Genomic DNA, 19,727 nt, shown 5'->3' on the forward strand with positions numbered 1-19,727 from the left:
TTTCCAATGTACTCTCGATTTTTCTAGTCAACTATCATGCTGCCTTCCTTCTCTCTAACATTTTTCATTGAAACAGTAGAAAAGGTTTCACAGGTACAGTCTCTCTGTGGTCTTTATTACCAGAAAAACAAGAACCAGAATCTCCATATGTTTCACAGCTCACTTTTTGTTGGACATTTTTTTTGTATTTCCTCTTTAGCACGTACTTCATCAAAAAATGATTTTGTCCCTCCAGGGAAGAATACCTTGAAGACAGCTGGGTACAGCAGTTTGAATCTCACACCAGCATCTTGACATTCCCTGAATACTGGAAAAAATTGCTCCTCATTCTCCACAAACACTCTGCTGTCTCCCACTTTTAGTACTTTGTCCTTCTGCCACAATTTTGTCAGAATTAACTCCTTCTGATAGTAGGATTGCATCTTTACTATTAAAGGTCTAGGTTGCTTTCTTATAGCCAAGTTTGGAGCATACACATGATGTGCCCTTTAACAACTCCTGCTGTGGAATACCAGTCCAGTTGCTTATTTGTGCTTTCATAAAATTAACACACACTGCTCCTTGCAGCCTTTCTACTACAGCAGAAAATCTCATATTTCCCCTAAATGCTCTGTACTGTAATTGTATTATTTTTTAAAAGTTCTCTTTTTGAGCAGTCTCATATTCAGCCAGCATTTTTTCATTTTGTCCTCTGATTTTTGCAGTTTTGTCACCTCGTCTGAATATCTGCTTATTGTACTTTTTTATTGTTTATATTTTCCCCCTAACAGATTTGTTTGTTTTTCAATTGAATTGTACAGGTTATAGGTCACATTAAAGGTGGGAAAAGTTTTGAAATGATTTATTGTGGTCTCAGTTTTTATATCACAGAAACCTAGCATTTTAACAGGGTGTGTAAATTTTTATATCCATTGTCATTTTTACAAAAAGACACCATGTCTTTGGACAAACAATGTCTAACCTTTTGTTTTTTTCTTTACAGGTAACACCTTGGAAGAAGACAGACTAAGCGATGGAACATCATCCCTGTCAAGAGGTTTCTTTCCAGAGATACCCTGAGAAGCATCCCCAAGAGTATCTCCCAGACACAAAGATGGTTCTTTCATGCCTGAATTAGACAAAAGAACAGCCGAAGAAAACATGGTTGGCACCTGGTCCATGGTGGCCTAAAGGACTACATGAGAGGAACCTTGAAAAGCAACTGAGTAGTTTTGAAAATCAACTTTTGGCCACTACAGGGTCATTCACCAAATGCCAAGGCACTGCCTGAGGCTCTTTATTATGTTATTTCTTCTATTTAGGTACAGAGAGAGAGAAAACAGCCAGCAGGATTGGCGTATGTATCCATGCTGTAGCCAAGGAAGAAATCAGGATGCAGGTAAACAGTGCCTAAACTAAAAATAGTGGTCCCTGGTAAGAAACTTCCAATATTGAGAAAAAAACAGGTTTCCTAAAGAGGAAATGTGGCTTTCATTCACAAAAAATACATATTTTTTCTTAAAATGTCAAAAAATTTTGTCTGGAAAGGTTCCACAGAGGGGACCATCTCCTTGCAGAAAGAAGCTTGAAGGCCAATTGCTGCTTACGTGAAGCCTCAGAGCTGCTTCTTCATAAGCATGCAAGAAAGTACTGCATATATTTTCATTCTGACTGCTGATTCTCTTAAATGGGTTGTTCTATCAGCAGTCAAAATGGTGATGTGGGAGGGAGCCAGAACTTTGTGAAGCTGGCCAGTTGTATTCTACAACCTATATAGCCTAAAGGCTACTGAAGCAGTGAGGGTAATGAACATCTGTTAGTAACTAGTGCCATCAAAAACTACAAACACAAATGTTTGTTAGAATATCTAGCCACCCTCAGCAGCAAGTACTTGAGAGGTCAGATAACACTAGATTCCCCACAGAAACTCCAAATGGTCATGTGGAGAGCATCCATTCACAGGGACAGTCAATGGAAGTTAGATTCATACACTAGAATCATTAGGTCACCTTTAATGATCTTGCAGTTTAACAGTTTGCAATGTAGTCCCATTTTGATGTATTCAGTTCTTCGGCTGTATATAGTTATCAACCTAGTTTATCTTTATGTGGGTGATCCTTTTTTCCCTCATGGGGTGAGATGCTGCCATTGATTGCACCAAGCTGAAAAGTGAAAAGCAATACTGTTGGTAGTTTTTGTTGGTACCAGTGATTCAGCCAACAGTACCAGAACATTTCATTCACTGGTGGCACCAAGCAAAAAAGTACAGTTGGATAACTAAACTTACAGTATCAGTAAGTGTTTGAATAAATCAATGCTGCAGTAGTTTTAACTCATTCACACCTATGTGGTTTGGAATGTCACATCTCTAGCAGTCTATATATATCCTTGCATTCCTGAGCTTTTTCTAAAACAAATCAACATAAAAAGCATAAGATAAACAAATGTAAATATTTTGTCAAGAATAAATGCTATTAAAACTGTATATAAATAGTGATGTTACCAGTAAGAAGTATTTTTCAAGTGATAATGATCAGTGTATTAATAATCCTTCCACAAATACATCATCTTACAATGCAAAGAAACATAGAATTATACTTTTGTTTAACTTTCACACATTGTCATATCTTGGAAACTGTATAACCTAGATACACATTGTTAGAATATTTTTGTTAACTAGACATATGCTTTCACATAAAAGCAAGGAATTCCTCTCTGAGTGTATGCTTATTGAAATAGTTACAGAAATATGAAAACATATACATAATTGTATAATTAGCAATACAAATAACACTGAATACCTCTCAAGATTGCAATTTGCAGTGCAAATATCAAGGATTTTCTTCAACAACATCTAAGGTTTTACCTGATGCCATGCAATAGTTTGTAACTTGTTTTCTGAAGTATTAAGTCCATGTGGAACAATTACTTATTTTTGTAAATACTAACAAACAACTAGCAATATTGCGAGCTTAGTGTGACGTAAGTGGACACTGACAATGAATTTTATTGTCTCCCGCCGTGGCATTTCACACTATAACCCTCAATGGCATGCAGGTCTCCCAGTTATAAAAATATGAACATAAATATGAAAAGATGAATAATACATGGCAAACTAATAAAACCAGTAACTTAATGTGAGATTACAATGCAATCATTATATTTGTAAAATATGACAGAACAAGAAATTCTGGAAATATTGCACTTTTTCAAACTTTGTTGGATTTGTAAGGAAGCTAAAGTATATGCCCTACTTCACGTCATTAATGTTCAGAAAAATGCTTTGAGGAGGGGAAGAGAGGGAGAAAGCTAATGTGAGTAGTGAGAACACTTTCCTTTCTTGATGGTACTATATTTGTGATGCATGATTTTCTCTGCATGCTATTTTAAGTGTAATGGGGATTGTAAACAGGTGTGTTTTTTTCTCCTCCCTTCTCTCTTTCTTCTTGTACAGTTTTCAGAAATATAGGCAATGCAATGATTAAAAAAAGAAGCCTGGTTAAAAAGGCATGACAAAGTTAAAATTAATGTGCTTTTTTTCATTCTTGCATGGGGAAATAACTGGCTTAAGGACCTTAGATTTATTAGATTTAAGAGACAGCAAGAGTATTGAATATTCTGAGGGTTTTTTTTCTAGCAAATGCATGTAAACTAAGCAGCTGGACTTCATGTCTCCATGGAGACAGTCTGGTGGAAGTGAATTGGTTGAGGGAAAATAAAAAAAAAGAAAAGAGAAATTGGCTAGGAATAATGTTCTCTGAAATCAATCAGGGGTTTTCCCAGCTGTGAGAGCATTAAAGATAATACAAAACCAATTAGACCTGAAGTAAAGTGTTCTCAGTTTTTCTGGGTTGCACGTCACTAGAAGACAGTTTGATAAAGAGAAATAGCTTGGAGAAAGTGTTTACTGAAAGCATTCAAGTGTTTTCTCAGTTGGGAGAACTATAAAGATAGAATCACATAGCACTTACTAATAGCACAGACTGTATCCTGCATCTTAGCATGACTAACCTTTCTTTCTGGTTAACTCTAGCCTGCCTGTGTGGCTATCAGCTTAGAACTTTTTTTCTTATTAGGAAGCAAAAACTTCAATATTTGAAGATGTACATCGTTTTGTGTGTTTGGTGCAGCGGTTAGTGTTGTCGCCTCACAGCAAGAGCTTCTTCGGTTTGATCCTTGGCTGGGGTGCCTTCTGTGTGGAGTCTGCATGTCCTCCCTGTGGTCGCTTGGGTTTCCTCCAGGTGCTCCAGTTTCCTCCCACATTCCAAAGACATGCTGTAGGTGGATTGGACACTCTAAATTGTCCCTAGGTGTGTGTGTGCATGTATGTGCCTTCCGTGGAAGGTTGAACGCCGGGCTGGCAACTCCACACTGTAAAATTCTACTGCAAATCATGAGCGGACAGGTGATCCACTGTAGTGACCCCTAACTGGGAAAAGCTGAAATAATAATAATAAGAAGATAGTTTTGTGTGTTACTATTAAGTTAATATGTTTTTGGGGGGGGTCTTTTGTTCTGTTTGAGGGCTTTCAAAAAAACAAACAGTTATGTAAGATGTGGCATAGGCGCAAATGCATATGACAAGAAACAACTGTATAAAAGACCAACCTGCCGAACAGTATATGCATGTAACATAAAAGCAGGAACTAGACATTTAACAAAAAATAGTTATACATAAAAGGTGGTAATAATAACTATATAAGAAAATTATGCTTTCTGTAATGTATTTCAATCTGAATGGTCTTACAAATAAATATAAAAAAGAAAGAGTAGTGAACTATATTAAAAATGTAGAGTGCAAATGGCTATGCTACAGGAGACAAACCTGTCTATGCATGGGCTAAACTCTTGGCTAGGCTTATAAGGGCCTCAGAGCCAATAGCCTAGTAACTTCCTATGATCCTATGGAAAGAACGGAACATGTGAATTTGATAAAGAAAGGTTTTCAGGATGGTTAGGAGTACTTACATTAATTGCAAGAACAGCTCCAATAGTGATAGAAGAGGGGAAAAAGATAATAATGGACAATACATAGTACTAAGGGGATACTGGCTAGAGAGGAAGAGGATTACACTAGCATGCATTTAGATTCCAACTAAAACTGCTATAATGGAGCTTAAGAAAATTCTGGGAGAAATAAACAGCTTTCAGCAAAAAATATTACTTATAGGTGGAGACTGGAATTTGGTTTGCAACAGTGAATATGTGTCTGGGGGCTTAGAAGGGAAATATAACAAAGGAGGGTAGATTTTTGAAGAAATTTATGAAAATGTTTGGCATGGAAGATGTGAATTCAGTACTAGGAGTTTGGGGTGAATTTACATATTATTTACCAAGATACAAAAACCTGGGCTAGGCTAGATAGAATTTATATCTCACAGGAATATGTGCATTTAGTTGAAGGTTTTGAAATGCAACCAATAACTATTTCAGATCATGCGCCAATAATAACTAAAATAAAAATGCAAGGTAATGAAAAAAAATGAGACACTGGAGCTTTCCCACCTATCAGCTGAAAAGAGAGGAATTTAAGGAATGGGTTTTGGAATTAATTCAGGAGCTGCTAGAGAAGATAGAATTTTCTTCTGAAAATATAGCTAGGGAATGGGATAAAATTAAAGTGGAGTTTAAAACTAGGGTGAAAATAAAGAAAAGGAAGATATGATTAAGAAGTAACAAGAATTATTTCGAGGGACTGACAAATGTTATTGCAAAATAGGGGGAATCACTCAGAACAAGAAAAGGAACTACTGCAGAATGCTAAACAGAAAATAAGGGATTACCTCGATAATATGCATGACTTCAGAAAGATTGTTGTTAAGCAACTGTTTTTTGATAATAATTCTAGAGCACAAAAACTTTTAGCACAACGACTTAGGCAACAGAAAGTGGAAAGGGCTGTCACCAAGCTTAGGGAGCGTATAACAAGGAAGATGACAAGAGATCCTATAGAAGTATTAGAAATATTTTGGAAATTTTATGAAAGTTTGTATAAAGCAGAGAAATATGGAAATCAAGAAAAGGTACAAATGGAAATGCTTATGGAAGAATTAAATATGCCTAGGTTAGAGAAAGAAGAGGCTCAATTACTAACAGGATATGAAGAGTTGAGATAAAAATGGCTGTGTATAATCAATCTACAGGAAAGTCCACAGGAATAAATGGTATTCCTGTGGAAGTTTGGAAGCTAGGAGGGAAAACAACTTATAAAGATCTGGAAGGTTTTGTTTAACCATATGTTTTTATAAAGACGAGAAGTGCCAGCATCCTGAAAGAAGGCGGTAGTAACGCTAATACCTAAAATGGGTAAAGATCCATCAGCTCCAGGTTCATACAGGCCCATTTTAATACTAAATCATGATTACTGGTGGGTCTTGATGCAGAGAAGTGATTTGACAGAGTAAACTGGGACTTCATGAGCAGGGCAATGGAAGCATTTGCTTTCCCTGATACAATTATAAGGTTGATTAGGAGTGTATATGAGGGATATGAGGCAAAAATTAAAGTGGGTAGGGTCCTCTCTGATAACATCTGCTTGAGTAGAGGAACCAGGCAGGGTCATCAACCTTTTCCCTTTGTTGTTTAAATTATATTTAGAACCATTGGCAAAGAAAATAAGGGATTCATAAATTCAAAAATATAACTGGTATGGTAGCCAGGAAAAGCTGGCTCTATTTGCAGATTATATTATTTTATACATGAAAAAAACAGAAAGGGACATTACAGTGTTGTGAAACATTTTAAGACAATTTCAGATCTTCTCGGGATACAAAATTAATGAAGCTAAAACAAAGCCAATAGCAGTAAATTATATACCCACACACAAATTGGTCCAACAATAGCCATATTTATGGAGCTATGATAAAATGAAGTATTTAGGAGTATGGCTTAGAAATGACTCTTCCCCGGATTCACAAATCCTCCGTGTAAGACTTAATAAGTCTTACTCTGAGGCTGCAGTTGAACGGTATGATGTCAGCGTGCCATGAATATGCATGAGGGCATGCTGACTCAACCGTAAGTCTTACATGGACTGTGTAAGAAAGCAGGGGACGTGTCCGACTGCCAAGCAGTCTAAATGTCCACGCCCCTGCAAATGTTGAAAATAAAAGCAAATAAACAAGAGAGAGTCTGCTCAAATGTCCCTGCACCCAACACCTCATTGTCTGATATTGTAAACCCCCATCACAGTTCTAAAACACATAACATTAAAAATTTTTTTAAATTCCCAAAATAGCTGCCCGTATTTGCACGTGTGTGCGCGGGTGTGCCCATTGGTTAGCTACAGTTAGCAATTCTGACATGGAAGAGCATAAGAAAGAATGTTTATGCAAATCACACCAAATAGCAATAGCGTAATGGTAGAGCGTTTGCACAAAGAAGAGGCATTCACAGTTCGAGTCCCACCACTCCCTTTCGTATTTATTTTTTAAATCAGTATATGGAATAATACCTAACATATATGTTTAAACATAACTAAAAAGCAGTGAAATGGCCAATGTATCAGTGAATAAAATAAATATTTTAAAGGATCCCAATATAAAATTGCCTGCAGTTAAGCAGCGCTTCACCCAGCGCAATAGAGTTGCCCATAGTTCAATAACGCTTTACCCAGCGCAATAGAGTTGTCCATAGTTTAACAGTGCTTTACTTAGCGCAATAGGGTTGCCAATAGTTTAATAGTGCTTTACCCAGCACAATGTGTTTGCGCGGATGTGCGCGCCTTGCCAACCAGGGCACCATAGGGCACCGAGGAGCAACGTAGAGCAAAGTTGCTTAAATGCAGCCACACCCCCTAGCCTGTCTGGACAGTATGAAAATAAAATGAATGACGAGGTTCGAACACAGGACTCTGTGCATCAGAAGCAAAGTACAGAACCACTAAGCCATGACAACATAGGGGATACAGCCACTGTTAACATTCATATACTTACTAATGGTAGTTTAATCATTACTAAGCAGGTCTGCAGTCAGCCGAAAATTTAGCAAAATGGCCAATCACAAAAAAGTGCGGGAAATGCAGCATATTTAAGCCCCACAGGCGGGAATACACTCCATAACTGATTGTAGCTCACATCTGCAGTTAGAATGTCTGGTGTCGGAGAGGGAGCAAGCTTCCGAGTGCAACGTTGGGGCATCAAGGAGTCGAAATACATGGTTTGGCTCCTTGTCCATTGTCATGAGTCAAGACTCCTGCAGGGCCAGTTCCAAAGGATGGAGTACAAGGCAGAGGCTTGGAACTGGTTAGCTTGTGACCTCACCAGTGCCACAGGCATTCCTTGGACTGGTGAACAGGTCCGTCACCACCATGCAGACCTGAAGAGAAGAAAGCAGGACCGCCTGAACCAATGGATACAGGAGGCCCGTGGGATGCGGGATGCCCCACAACTGAGTATGTAGCCATGGAATGCAGTATGTAAGAATTGATAATGGAGTATGTATAATGGATAGGTATGTCTCAATAGCCCTTGATTTACTTTATAGCTGCAGGTGACCGTGCTGCGAATCAGCAAGCCCATGCTGATAGGCTGCTAAGGCTGCACCACCAGGCAGGTTAGTGATTATTCTGCATGTATTGTTATATAAAATATGGGAGAGAGCATGAGAGAAAGTGTTGTAGTCCAATAATACAGCCATAAAATTGCCCGAATAAGTCCTCTGCATGTACTGTCAGATAAAAATGTCAGAGAGGCAGAAAAAGAGTGTAGTAACCCATTAAGAAAGGTAACATATGTCTGGAATAATATCTCTGTAGGCACTGTCATATAAAATAAGTGAGTGAGCCTGAAAAAAGAGTATTCTAACCCATTAATAAAGGTATAATATGTCTTGAACATGTCTGCCATATACACCGTTAAAACAAATAAAGGAGTGAGCCTGTGGAAAAGTGTGTAATGTCATTAATAAAGGTCTAAAACCCGGAGGGTGTCTGTGTCAGAGTATGAAATGTTGTTGTACCCTTGCATTATGCAAACAGTACTGTTTGAAAAGGTGCTGGCAACCCAGAGTTGTGCAGTCCCATATAAAGTGGGTGATGGAAGTGCTAGTAGCTGTGAAACATATATACAGTCCACAACAGTCAGTTACTGGCTGGCATGAATAAGTAAATCTGGCATACGTGTAGCATGTTATTTTTCCCCAGAAATGTGAGTGTGTGTCAAGAAATGCAGGGTTCTGTACAAATCGAAGTGAAAATGTCATGTGAAAACATCCCAGATATGTAGATAAAGAAATATAAATGCAATCAAGAAATATGTAGCAGTAACATCTGCATCCTGGACAGTTAGTATGTCAGATATAGGTCAGGCATATATTGAACTAGCCAAACCCATTACACAACCTAATGTATGGTGGCAAGTGTAATAATACATGTAGGGGATATACACTTGCAGTCACTAGGAATGTAGTGCAGACGAAAAGGTAATTATAAGATGTTAACCAAGGTTTTTTCTACACCCTACTGTATGTGCATAAACCATGCAATTCCACACCTCAATGGGTATGTGTAATCTTAAATATTTGTTGGGACATATGTCCTATCGTTCTATAAATATTTGCATTCACGTTGACGCATGTGCCCTGTTTAAACACCACAATCATGGTGGCCTGTTGCTACTAAACATCCCTGCATGCTGTTGGAATATCCACTGTGGTTCAATATATGGATGAGTTATGCTTGCTGTTCAACTGTTGTAACCTTGGTGTGTTGGGTTAATGGGAATATTACTGCATGCTGTTACAACTAATCTGGAATGCTGTTTTGCTTATGTTGTAATTAAACACACCTAATCACAGAACATATGGGAAGGCCGGTCCCAGCGGATCCACCTGTCCCTCCTCAGCTGGCGAGTGCACCTGGAACCAGCAGGTCCAGTGCCCAGCCTGGGCTCTCCTCCTCCGTTGGTCCTGTGCCACCTTCGGGTTGAAGCACTGCAGGGGATGGGGCTCATCCCCCCGTGCAAGCGTGGGTGGAGAAGGGCCACCTGTCACCCTTTGAAGGGTCCAGGTTGTGGTGCGTAGGGAGATCCAGTGGTCAGTCGCTGATCCCCTACACCAGCTTGAGGCGAGAGTGGCGCATCTCATGGGTGAGCCTGCCCGTCCTATGCAGCCCCCAGCACAGCCACCCTCGGGGCTGTGAAGGTTCAGTGGTGACTGCCCATGGGTAGGGATCTCAGTTCCACTGTTACCATCTGTGGGCTCATGGGCTTGCGATTTCCAAACATCCGACCCCATCAATTGTGTTCACCCACCCCATGTGTCATACACCGTCCCTGTATGCGTCTTGTCTGTCTTGTCTGTTTACCTTCCCAACCTACCTCCCTGGACATACCTACTTCCTCTACCTCACTTCCCACTCTCACCTGAAAAAAAAAAAAAAAAAAGGGCAACCTGTACCCACAAAAAAATTATGCCCCATACATAGCTGCCCATTTCGCACACATGTCCATTGGACATGTAAACTGATAATTAAAATTGGCAGTACAACATACGTTGTCCTCACCCCTCTCCCAGGGGTGGAAGGTTTCAAATTTCACTCCAAATTAATTGCATATGTACAGCTGTTGCTGTTAAAGAAATGGGCAGCTATGGACCTTCCCTACACCCATCCTGCACATCCCAAGCTTGTTTACCTACTGTCTGTCCCTCTTTGTGCCCCCTTTTTCACCACTTTCCTATCTCCCCATTTTCTTTTCTTTAAAAGAAATTAGCATGGGGGTTAGCAGGAGTAAGCACTTTTAAGCAGTAGTAAGTGGGTTTAAGCGAGTGTGCGCATGTGTGCACTTAGCTAAGCATCGCTAAGCGTCACGCAAACCCGCTTACAACTGCTTAAAAGTGCCTTAGTCACTCTATGGCAGGGCTCTTGTTCTGCTGAGGAGCAAAAGAAAAATCCTCTGCCAGTCTCAAACCCCAGACCATTGACACAATAGACTGCATGAATTACTACTAAGCCACAGCAGATATACAAATAACATGGTTCTGAAATAAATATATCATGCATTACAATGAGGGAATGTAAATGGAAATTAGGAATGGTATAACACAAATCCTTTTCTGTGGGTCGTTAGCAGCAGTGTTTGTGGAATTGCATGACATGACTGTGAAAGGAGAACCAGCCATCCTAGCAGGGAATAATGTTACAGTAGCACCTTACAAACACCACACAGTATCAGACCAGGATAAATACTGTCCACAGGAATACAGTGCAATAACCACATTTGTATGGCAGTTAATTGTGCAAATGAGAAAAAAGTACATACTCCCATGTATCCTGTGGTAGCATTTGGAGGGGTCCGTACATGTCTACACTGAGATGTGTGTACTGGAAGCAGCAACATTCAGGTTTGAATACAACATGCATATAACTGGCTACAACTCTAGCATCAGATAAGAGACATATACCAACCTTCAGACTGACACAACGGTGTCCAGAGCAAACGAGCATGGGCCCCACCTTTGAAATCTGAAAGGGCTACGCCTACCTAACCTAGCATTTTATAGCAGTGGGCTGCAATCACAATGAGTAACGCAATCACCAAACAGCAGGCTGCATGCAATTACTGAATGGTGGGCAGCAATTGGTGCAGAGGCTGTCACATGCACAAGTGCAGATACCTAGAAAAGCTGGCTGTACCTGCAGTCCACACATGCAATTATATCATTGCAGGTGCTGTGAGATAGAGAGTGAGAGAGCGAGAGACACGGACACAGACACAGACTGAGACAGAGACAGAACAGAGTGAGAAACTGAGACAGAAAGTTAAATAGAGGGCATAAACCCAAAACAAACCACCAATAAAAAAAAAAAAACAACACAAAACCATCACACACGGAGCAGGGAAACTCAAAGGTAAGGTATGTAACTCACATGTATGTGTTGGCATGTTGTAGATGTTCCTGAAGAGTACTCTACACACTGCAAATCATCCATGTGTGACAGCAATATGTATCTATCTGTATCTGCACATGGGCATAGGGCAAGGGACATACTGCAACTGTTAGTGAAGGGGGGACAGATATCTGTTAGTGAAGGTTGATATGTGCATATATCCATGTAGGTCGTAGTGTGTGGCCTAGAAAACAGCATGCAGTGTGCAGGAGCAGCCTAAGGTCAACTGGTGCCCTAGGCAAAAGGGCTCCACTGCACCTCCTACCACACTTCCTGGTGCCCCCATCCTTGTCTTACTACACCACATGAATAGTGGAAAAGCACCCCTGCTAGAGCGGCGCCCTAGGCGGCCGCCCAGTTGGCCTATGCCTAAGGCCAGCTATGGTAGTGTTGATATATGTCATGTGGTGGTTAAATGCTGTGGGACAGATTTGTCAGATCTGCTGTGTTACAGCCAGTGAGGCCTGCTAATGCTACAAGGGCTGAGGACACCCACATCCATTCTGCACAACACTGTGCAATTTAATCACATACCTGCACATCCCACAACTGTCGCATAAGTGATATCCCCACCATGAAAGGTGGACTGTACATGTGCCTATATGTACATCCATGTGTACAGCAATGGATGTGTACATGTATGTGTATAGATATGCATATATATAATATATATATATATATATATATATATATATATATATATATATATATAGATATAGATATATATATATACATATAGAGTGAGAGAGAGAGACAGAGAGACACGGGTCATATGTACCGCAACAGGTGTGTGGTGACCAAGGCATGGACTGTAGACAAGTGTTGATACTGCAGTGCCATTCCACCTTCCCAAAACAGTGTACCCATTAACTACCACATAGGTAGAGATCTACCTAACAGTGAAGGTGTGATAGGCAACATGGGACACAGGTGGACAGTAGCCTCCGCTTTGATGAAGACAGTGCCACACTACACCTGTAATCTGTCTGTGTGGTATGTGTCATGACAACAGGTGTGTCATCTATGGAAGTATAGGGTAGAGTTCCCCTCTACTCATCACAATGCCCTGTGTGGTATGTACTTCACATGACAACTACACCAGGTGGACAGGCCACAGACAGACCTCCCAAAGGGTAATACTGGCCGCAAACAGATGCCCTATGCAGACTGACTCACAAAACCACAACTACACTGTATTGCATACTGGCCACACAGAGGTGACCTCTGCCGGACATACAGAGGTATGTCACACCCATAGCTGGGTGACAACCACCATGGCAACATATCACAATCCCTCCGGGATACACGCTCTAGGGCCATAAACCTTGTCAGCTCACTAAACAGCACATGCTGGAGGGATAGGTTCCCATCTCAGAGATATGCCATACACTTGAATAGACTGCATAGCAATAGCAAACACGGCTCCTCCTTAGCAGTTGTTATAAATACCCCTGATGATTGTGTGGGGATTGGTAATACACCCCAGGAAACACCGCTGTGGTTCAGGTTGGCAGGGGCAACTGAAATCAAAGTACATGTGTGTCAAAGGCCAGGGTAGCATATGGCTAGGCTGCCATAGGACCTAGGGCCAATAGCATATTACCTACCTATGACACTATGCACTCACACATGTACTTAATGCAATAGCTGCTAAGTGAGGTTGAATAAGTGTAATGCTGAATGTGTGCAAGGTCTGTAAAGGTGTGATAGCTTAGTGTGATGTTGTATCTGACATGGTAGTGCCTATCCTAGCTGTGAGGACAGCAACTGATGTGTAATGTACTGTTAGGCAGACATAGTAGTATGGCATATGATGTGACGTAGTTCTCCGTTGATGAATGTGGTGTCTCATTGTAGGCTAAAGCAATACATGTATGCTTAGTGAGTGGTACTGCTGGTGAATCCATCACCAATATGAACTGTAGTACTACCTGAAGCTGTAGGCCTCAACAGCACAGTATGGTGTGTGTTCACATTGCTTGGAAACACTGTCATGTGTGTTTCCTGTAGTCTGCACAGAGGACAGAATGCAGGCATAAGGGTGTGTAAGTAGTGGCACACAGTACCGTATGGTACACAGGTAATGCTCATCTGTGTTGGCATACAGTGGGGAGTTGTATGTTTGCCTGATGTCTGAATATGCCTGTACAATGGCTGCAATCATATGTGTGTTACAGGGTAAACATGTGTATCCAGCAACATATATAGTCTGTTACAGCAGTATGCCACCTATAGTAACAACTGGACACATCTGTTAGGCAGGGCTATGGCATCAATGACTAGGGTGGTTGATTGGTACTACTGTACCTGTACATTACATCCATTGCAATGGATGACATCTCCGTTTGTGCATTGGTGTGATATACACCCCTGTCTTGAGGTTGTGCAATGTGTCACAGTGTGTCGGGTACTGTTGTATAGTGGTGTGATATATAGAGTCTGCCGGGCAGTGTTAGTTACTTGTGGCCTGAGAACCAATAAGTGGTATTGAATGTGTGTAACCTCTGACAGACAATAGGATGGTATATATGTCAGTAAAGTGATATCTGTGGGTAAAGGTGTAAAGTGTGCCACAGGACACTCTCACACATATTGTTCATATCTTTTTCAGCCAGATGGCCCACCAACGCAACCCAGCGTACACAGCAGATGAGGAAGAGGTGATATTCGACAGCCTATTGCAGTGGTATACAATGCTGTTCTCCAGAAGCAGGCAGCACCAGCAGGAGCGGACTGCACTGTGGCAGGAACATGTTCGTTGGGTAAATGACATAGGCATGCATAACTGGACATATGAGCAGGTACGCCATCACTGCAGTAATTTAATTAGACAAGTCTGGCGGCGTGCGTCTGATATCCAAAGACAGCAACTTGCCACAGGTGGTGTGGTGGCCATTCACCCCCCCCCCCTCACCAGAGCGGAGGAGCTTCTTATAAGCATGGTGGCTCCTGGACAACAGCTACATCAACCTCTGACATGTGTTGTAATGGAGGCTGTAGCCACCCAGCACATCCACCTGGAGCAAGCAGGTAACATGCCCTATCTGCAGACTACAGTTAACTGTATTGTTAGACTATGGCTACGTGAGATGTGTACTGTGTGTTTAGCAGTTCTGCTGCCTAGTGCTGTGCAATACGGATAGTGTGAATAATATCCCTACACCTGTGACTGTTGACTGTTGTTGTACTGCAGTTTAGCATACCCACTGTAGCAATGCCACAGTTGTGGCCACTGACGAACCCTCTCATATTCTCATAGGTCCCTCTGGTGTGACAGCAGGGCAGCCGATCCATGCTGGTGAGTGTGTTATACCTGCAATGTTGGTAATGACATATGCATGTCATAGGTGAGGTGTAGGCCATGTACAAGTAACACACCTATGCATAATGCATGCCATGCATGTTTGCTGTGAGATGTTGCACAGCTCAGTAATGTCAGTAGCTGCCTCAATGACATGAAATACACAGAGCATGACACACAGTTGTGACAACCCCGTACTGCACATTGGATAGGCATAGTTGCAACACCTGTACATAACATAACATATTTATCACATGCAGTACACAAAGTCATGCTACATATGGCGTAACCACACACCCACTGTAAGGTCACACGTCAGTATCCCCCATGTCATCCACACACACATGATGTACCTCAGGGGTAGAGGCCTATCATGGGGTTGTGCAACACTCTTCAACACATAACACAGTCATGTTAGGCAATGCTCCCTACTGGACACCTCATATACCCATGTACAAAGTGGCTGTGTAATAGTGAACGTATCCACGGCACTGCAGTTCAGGTACAGCATGCTAGGTGGTGGTCTGACACACAGTAGTTGCCATGAGTGACCACAAGATGCATGATGATGATGATGATGATGATGACACATGGTACTAAACCCCATCCAGTTACAGTGACCACAGTACTACACATAGCAGTCTTTGCTGTGCACCTCATTGTTCTGTGTGTGCAAACATATGCACCTATACACACCATGCATAGCATGTTGTGTGTGTGCTTACATATGCTAGTATACACATTTTGCACAACAGTCGCCATCTGTACAAATAGTCACATATATGTCCTGGAATGCTATTGGGTGTATAGGTCACATGACACACATTGGGTATGTGTGGTGTTTAATGTTGCAGTCATGTAGCATGCCATGTCATGGCTGGCACCGACATATCTGCAATATGTCCCACACTCACCATAACCACTGTACAATGTCCATGTCGTGCATTGGGATTCCTTCACATCTACATGCACCACTCATCCCATGTCTGTATATTGCATGCATTTGCTACACCTGTGCCCACTATTATGTGCTATGGACACAGACATTGTCATCAGACATGGTAATCTATGTGTCACACAGATAACACATTCAGCCATTTTATGTATACCATTGAGTGATGGTGCACATGACATTGCAGAGCAGATAATACTTGCACAGCAATGTTGTGTACACATTGTGTTCATGGGTGTAGCCAATCACTGAACAACTACACACATGCATCAAAGCCATGTATAATGTCATTAGATAGGGCTGCCTACACTTGCACTGCATGGTGTTGAGCAACACATGGTCTGCATGCTGACACGTGTGTGGTGACTATTTGCCTTATGATACTGTCACCCACCATCACCCACTATTGTGTATGTGTTGGAATGTCGGTGTGTGTGTGTGTGTGTATGTGCTATGGTGAGCTGTGTATTTGTGTGCATGTGTGCATGTGCTCATGTGTTCATGTGTACATGTGTGCATGTGTGCTAACATCATGTACAGATTGTAAAGTGTGTTTCCTGTCTTCCTTCCACAGGTGCTGAGTTAGGGGTGGTTGGATGCAGCAGGGAACCTGATGTCACCGCCACTAATAGTGGAGATGATGAGACATGTATTGTGGCACAGGAATGTCTGACAGGGTCTGTCATTGGTCCACCAATCGACAGTACACAGCGGTCAACCCCATCTATGCGCACACTCATACTGCCAATACATCCCTCGTCACCAATGGCCGTAGCTGAGGGACAGCATACAGTTGGCATTGACCAGGAGAGTGTGTTACCTATGGCATGTGCATCCCCTCACAGCAGCCATAGCTGGATTACCAGAATGGTACCACATAGGCGGATGTCCAGGGGTTCTCGGGGGAGCACCACTGGTCATACTGCCCCTGGCAGATGTGCCCCCGGAGGTATTACAACCTCCAGTATGTTCCAGGCTGTAATGCAGGCACAGGCACGTATGGAATGGTACACCCAACAGGGACTAAGGGTGCACAGGGCCCATTACACTGCTATCAATGACAGCATCCGTGACCTTGCTGGTGCCATCCGGAATTACACCGAGGCCATTGGAGGGAGACATTAGATGTCCTCCACAATGTGTTAGCCATGAGCCAGGACCGTGTGGGATGGATGAGAAGCCAACGCGGATGCATGCCAGCAACAGCATCAGCTGGCAGTCATCGCGGACGGACCATGGATCACAGCCGCTCCTGTAGTGGCAGTACCAGCCCCAACAATGCTGGGGCTGGCCTGTCCATTGACCGTCCTACTAGACCATGTGCACGTGGCACTGGCCAGTCCCAGCAGGGACATGGGTCCAGTCATCATACCTCTGCCTCTGATGATAGCACCCAGTCAGGGTTGGTACCCGATACTGCCCGTAGCACCCCTGCTAGGCACAGGTACTGTGTCCATGGCCGGAGACAGTGATCTGTATGGCCTAGAAGGTACAGTCTGTGGCTGTCCCACAACCACCCATATATGGCAGCCACATGGTGGAGTTGTGTGCATGCAGACACACACATTTACCATACAACTAGGGCTCACACATACACACACACATTACATCAACATTGGCCCATGCAGTACTGTTGTCCCTCACACACACACACACACACACACACACACACACACACACACACACACAGACATGCCGATTGGATGGGTCAATGTCGGGCTCTGGCAAACCTACAACACACCCTGTGCATATGATGACACCTGTGCCACCTCCTGTCATCTGTTACATTGATGCAGGAATAGGCTAACATGGTTCTGATGCACAGGGTGACATTATAGCAGTGTAGCAATAGTAGCAAGTTGCTAACAGGAAAGTGTACTGATATCCTTGTAGGTATATCTGAGCAGGCATTATGCATCACAGCTCTGATAGTCATTGTAGCATTGTTTACACCAGTTTTAGGTCTGAGTATGTATTGTCCACCCATGTGCCACTTGGCTGAAGTGTACAGTGTTGCCAGCATGTGTTAGTGAGTGGACAGTACTTGTGTGATGTGTGCATTACAAATTAGCGGGTGTACATCTGTGAACATGGTGTGTATGTACTGTCTGCATGTACATGCATAGTGGACATGTAGGATGTGCGACATATCCTGTTCTACACATTGTTAACATCTCATGGTATCTTTCGATGGCCAGTATACATTCTACTACAGATATGTACTAACATGGGTACACATGTGTGTATGACATGGGTTGGCACTATGCTGTGGGTGATACCATTGATATCTGTCAATAATTTGCAGTCTGGTAGTATACACCACCTCAACAGCATGACTATAACCAATCATTAGATGATGTCCTGACAAATGACTCACAGTTGTAGGGAACTCAGTAACAGTTGGATCCTTCCAGTACTATACTATAACATTAACCAGTGGTATTGACCGCTACACATTTCTGGGACCACACCTGTGTGGCATATAGCCCTCTTAGGTACATGCAAACACACTAGGGATGTGTTCATCCACATCTGGAAATGCATGCATTGGCCTACACTGCATTCCCCGGATGGGACGCATATCCTACACAAGGGTATCATACAGAGAGATACCTGTTGTCCAATACATGCTGTATAGCAGTACCGCCGTCTACGGCATTGTCATCCACATTTACTATACATACTATCCCGACGCTACCACATAGGTGGTAGCCCTGAACATGTATGTTGGGTGCCAATGTGTACAGACAGACACGTGTTATGTCATCTGTCCCTTGGTATCCACATATCCATAGGTATTGTGGGGTCCCTCGGTGTTTCACATAACACATTAGGGGCCTGCATGCATATCCACAGGGCTGGTGCACACCTATAATTACTGTCCATTATTGCCAGTCGTTGTTGTGTATGAACATGTCTGTCATATACCCTGGCAATTATCCTTACTCACAGTACTCTATAGTACGTGTCATGGGTGTGTGTGGCAGGGATGTACTTGGCCACGGATCACTACATTTTCCGGGCTTGACGCATACATACATATGTGACCTATGATCTGAGAAGCAGCAGCACAATCTGTCGAAGGTTACAAATGTATTCATGTAGTATGCAGGCTTCACACCTATGTACTGATTGAGGTCACATGTACACAATTCTATTTGACACGCAGATACCCGATGTGTGTAACGCACATACTGTTTGAAACATATGTCATACCGTAGTAAAAGCAAAACCCACACTGCATTGACCACCTGTGGTACACACACACTCAGCGTTTGCAGGACTCAAACCCCTACCTAACTATGTTATGATACTAGAGAGATACGCATTAACATGGTGTGTTATATGCAATACTGGGTGGTTTCTGTTCTTCTTGAACATTTGTAGGATGCCAACATCATCGAACTTTCCAAAGAGGGATGTACCTCTCTTAATGTGTTTTCCCAGTCTCCAAAAAGGCTACTCCTCTCAAAGGAAATCACACACACATACACACCCCCACCACACACACACCTGGCATTTGCAGGACTCAACCCCCTACCTGACTATGTTATGATACTAGAGAGATACACATTAACACAGCACACTATATACTTTACTGGGTGGTT

This window comes from Protopterus annectens, chromosome 10.part0 (assembly GCF_019279795.1).
Source record: "Protopterus annectens isolate FY-2018-M chromosome 10.part0, PAN1.0, whole genome shotgun sequence".
Classification (NCBI taxonomy): domain Eukaryota; kingdom Metazoa; phylum Chordata; order Ceratodontiformes; family Protopteridae; genus Protopterus; species Protopterus annectens.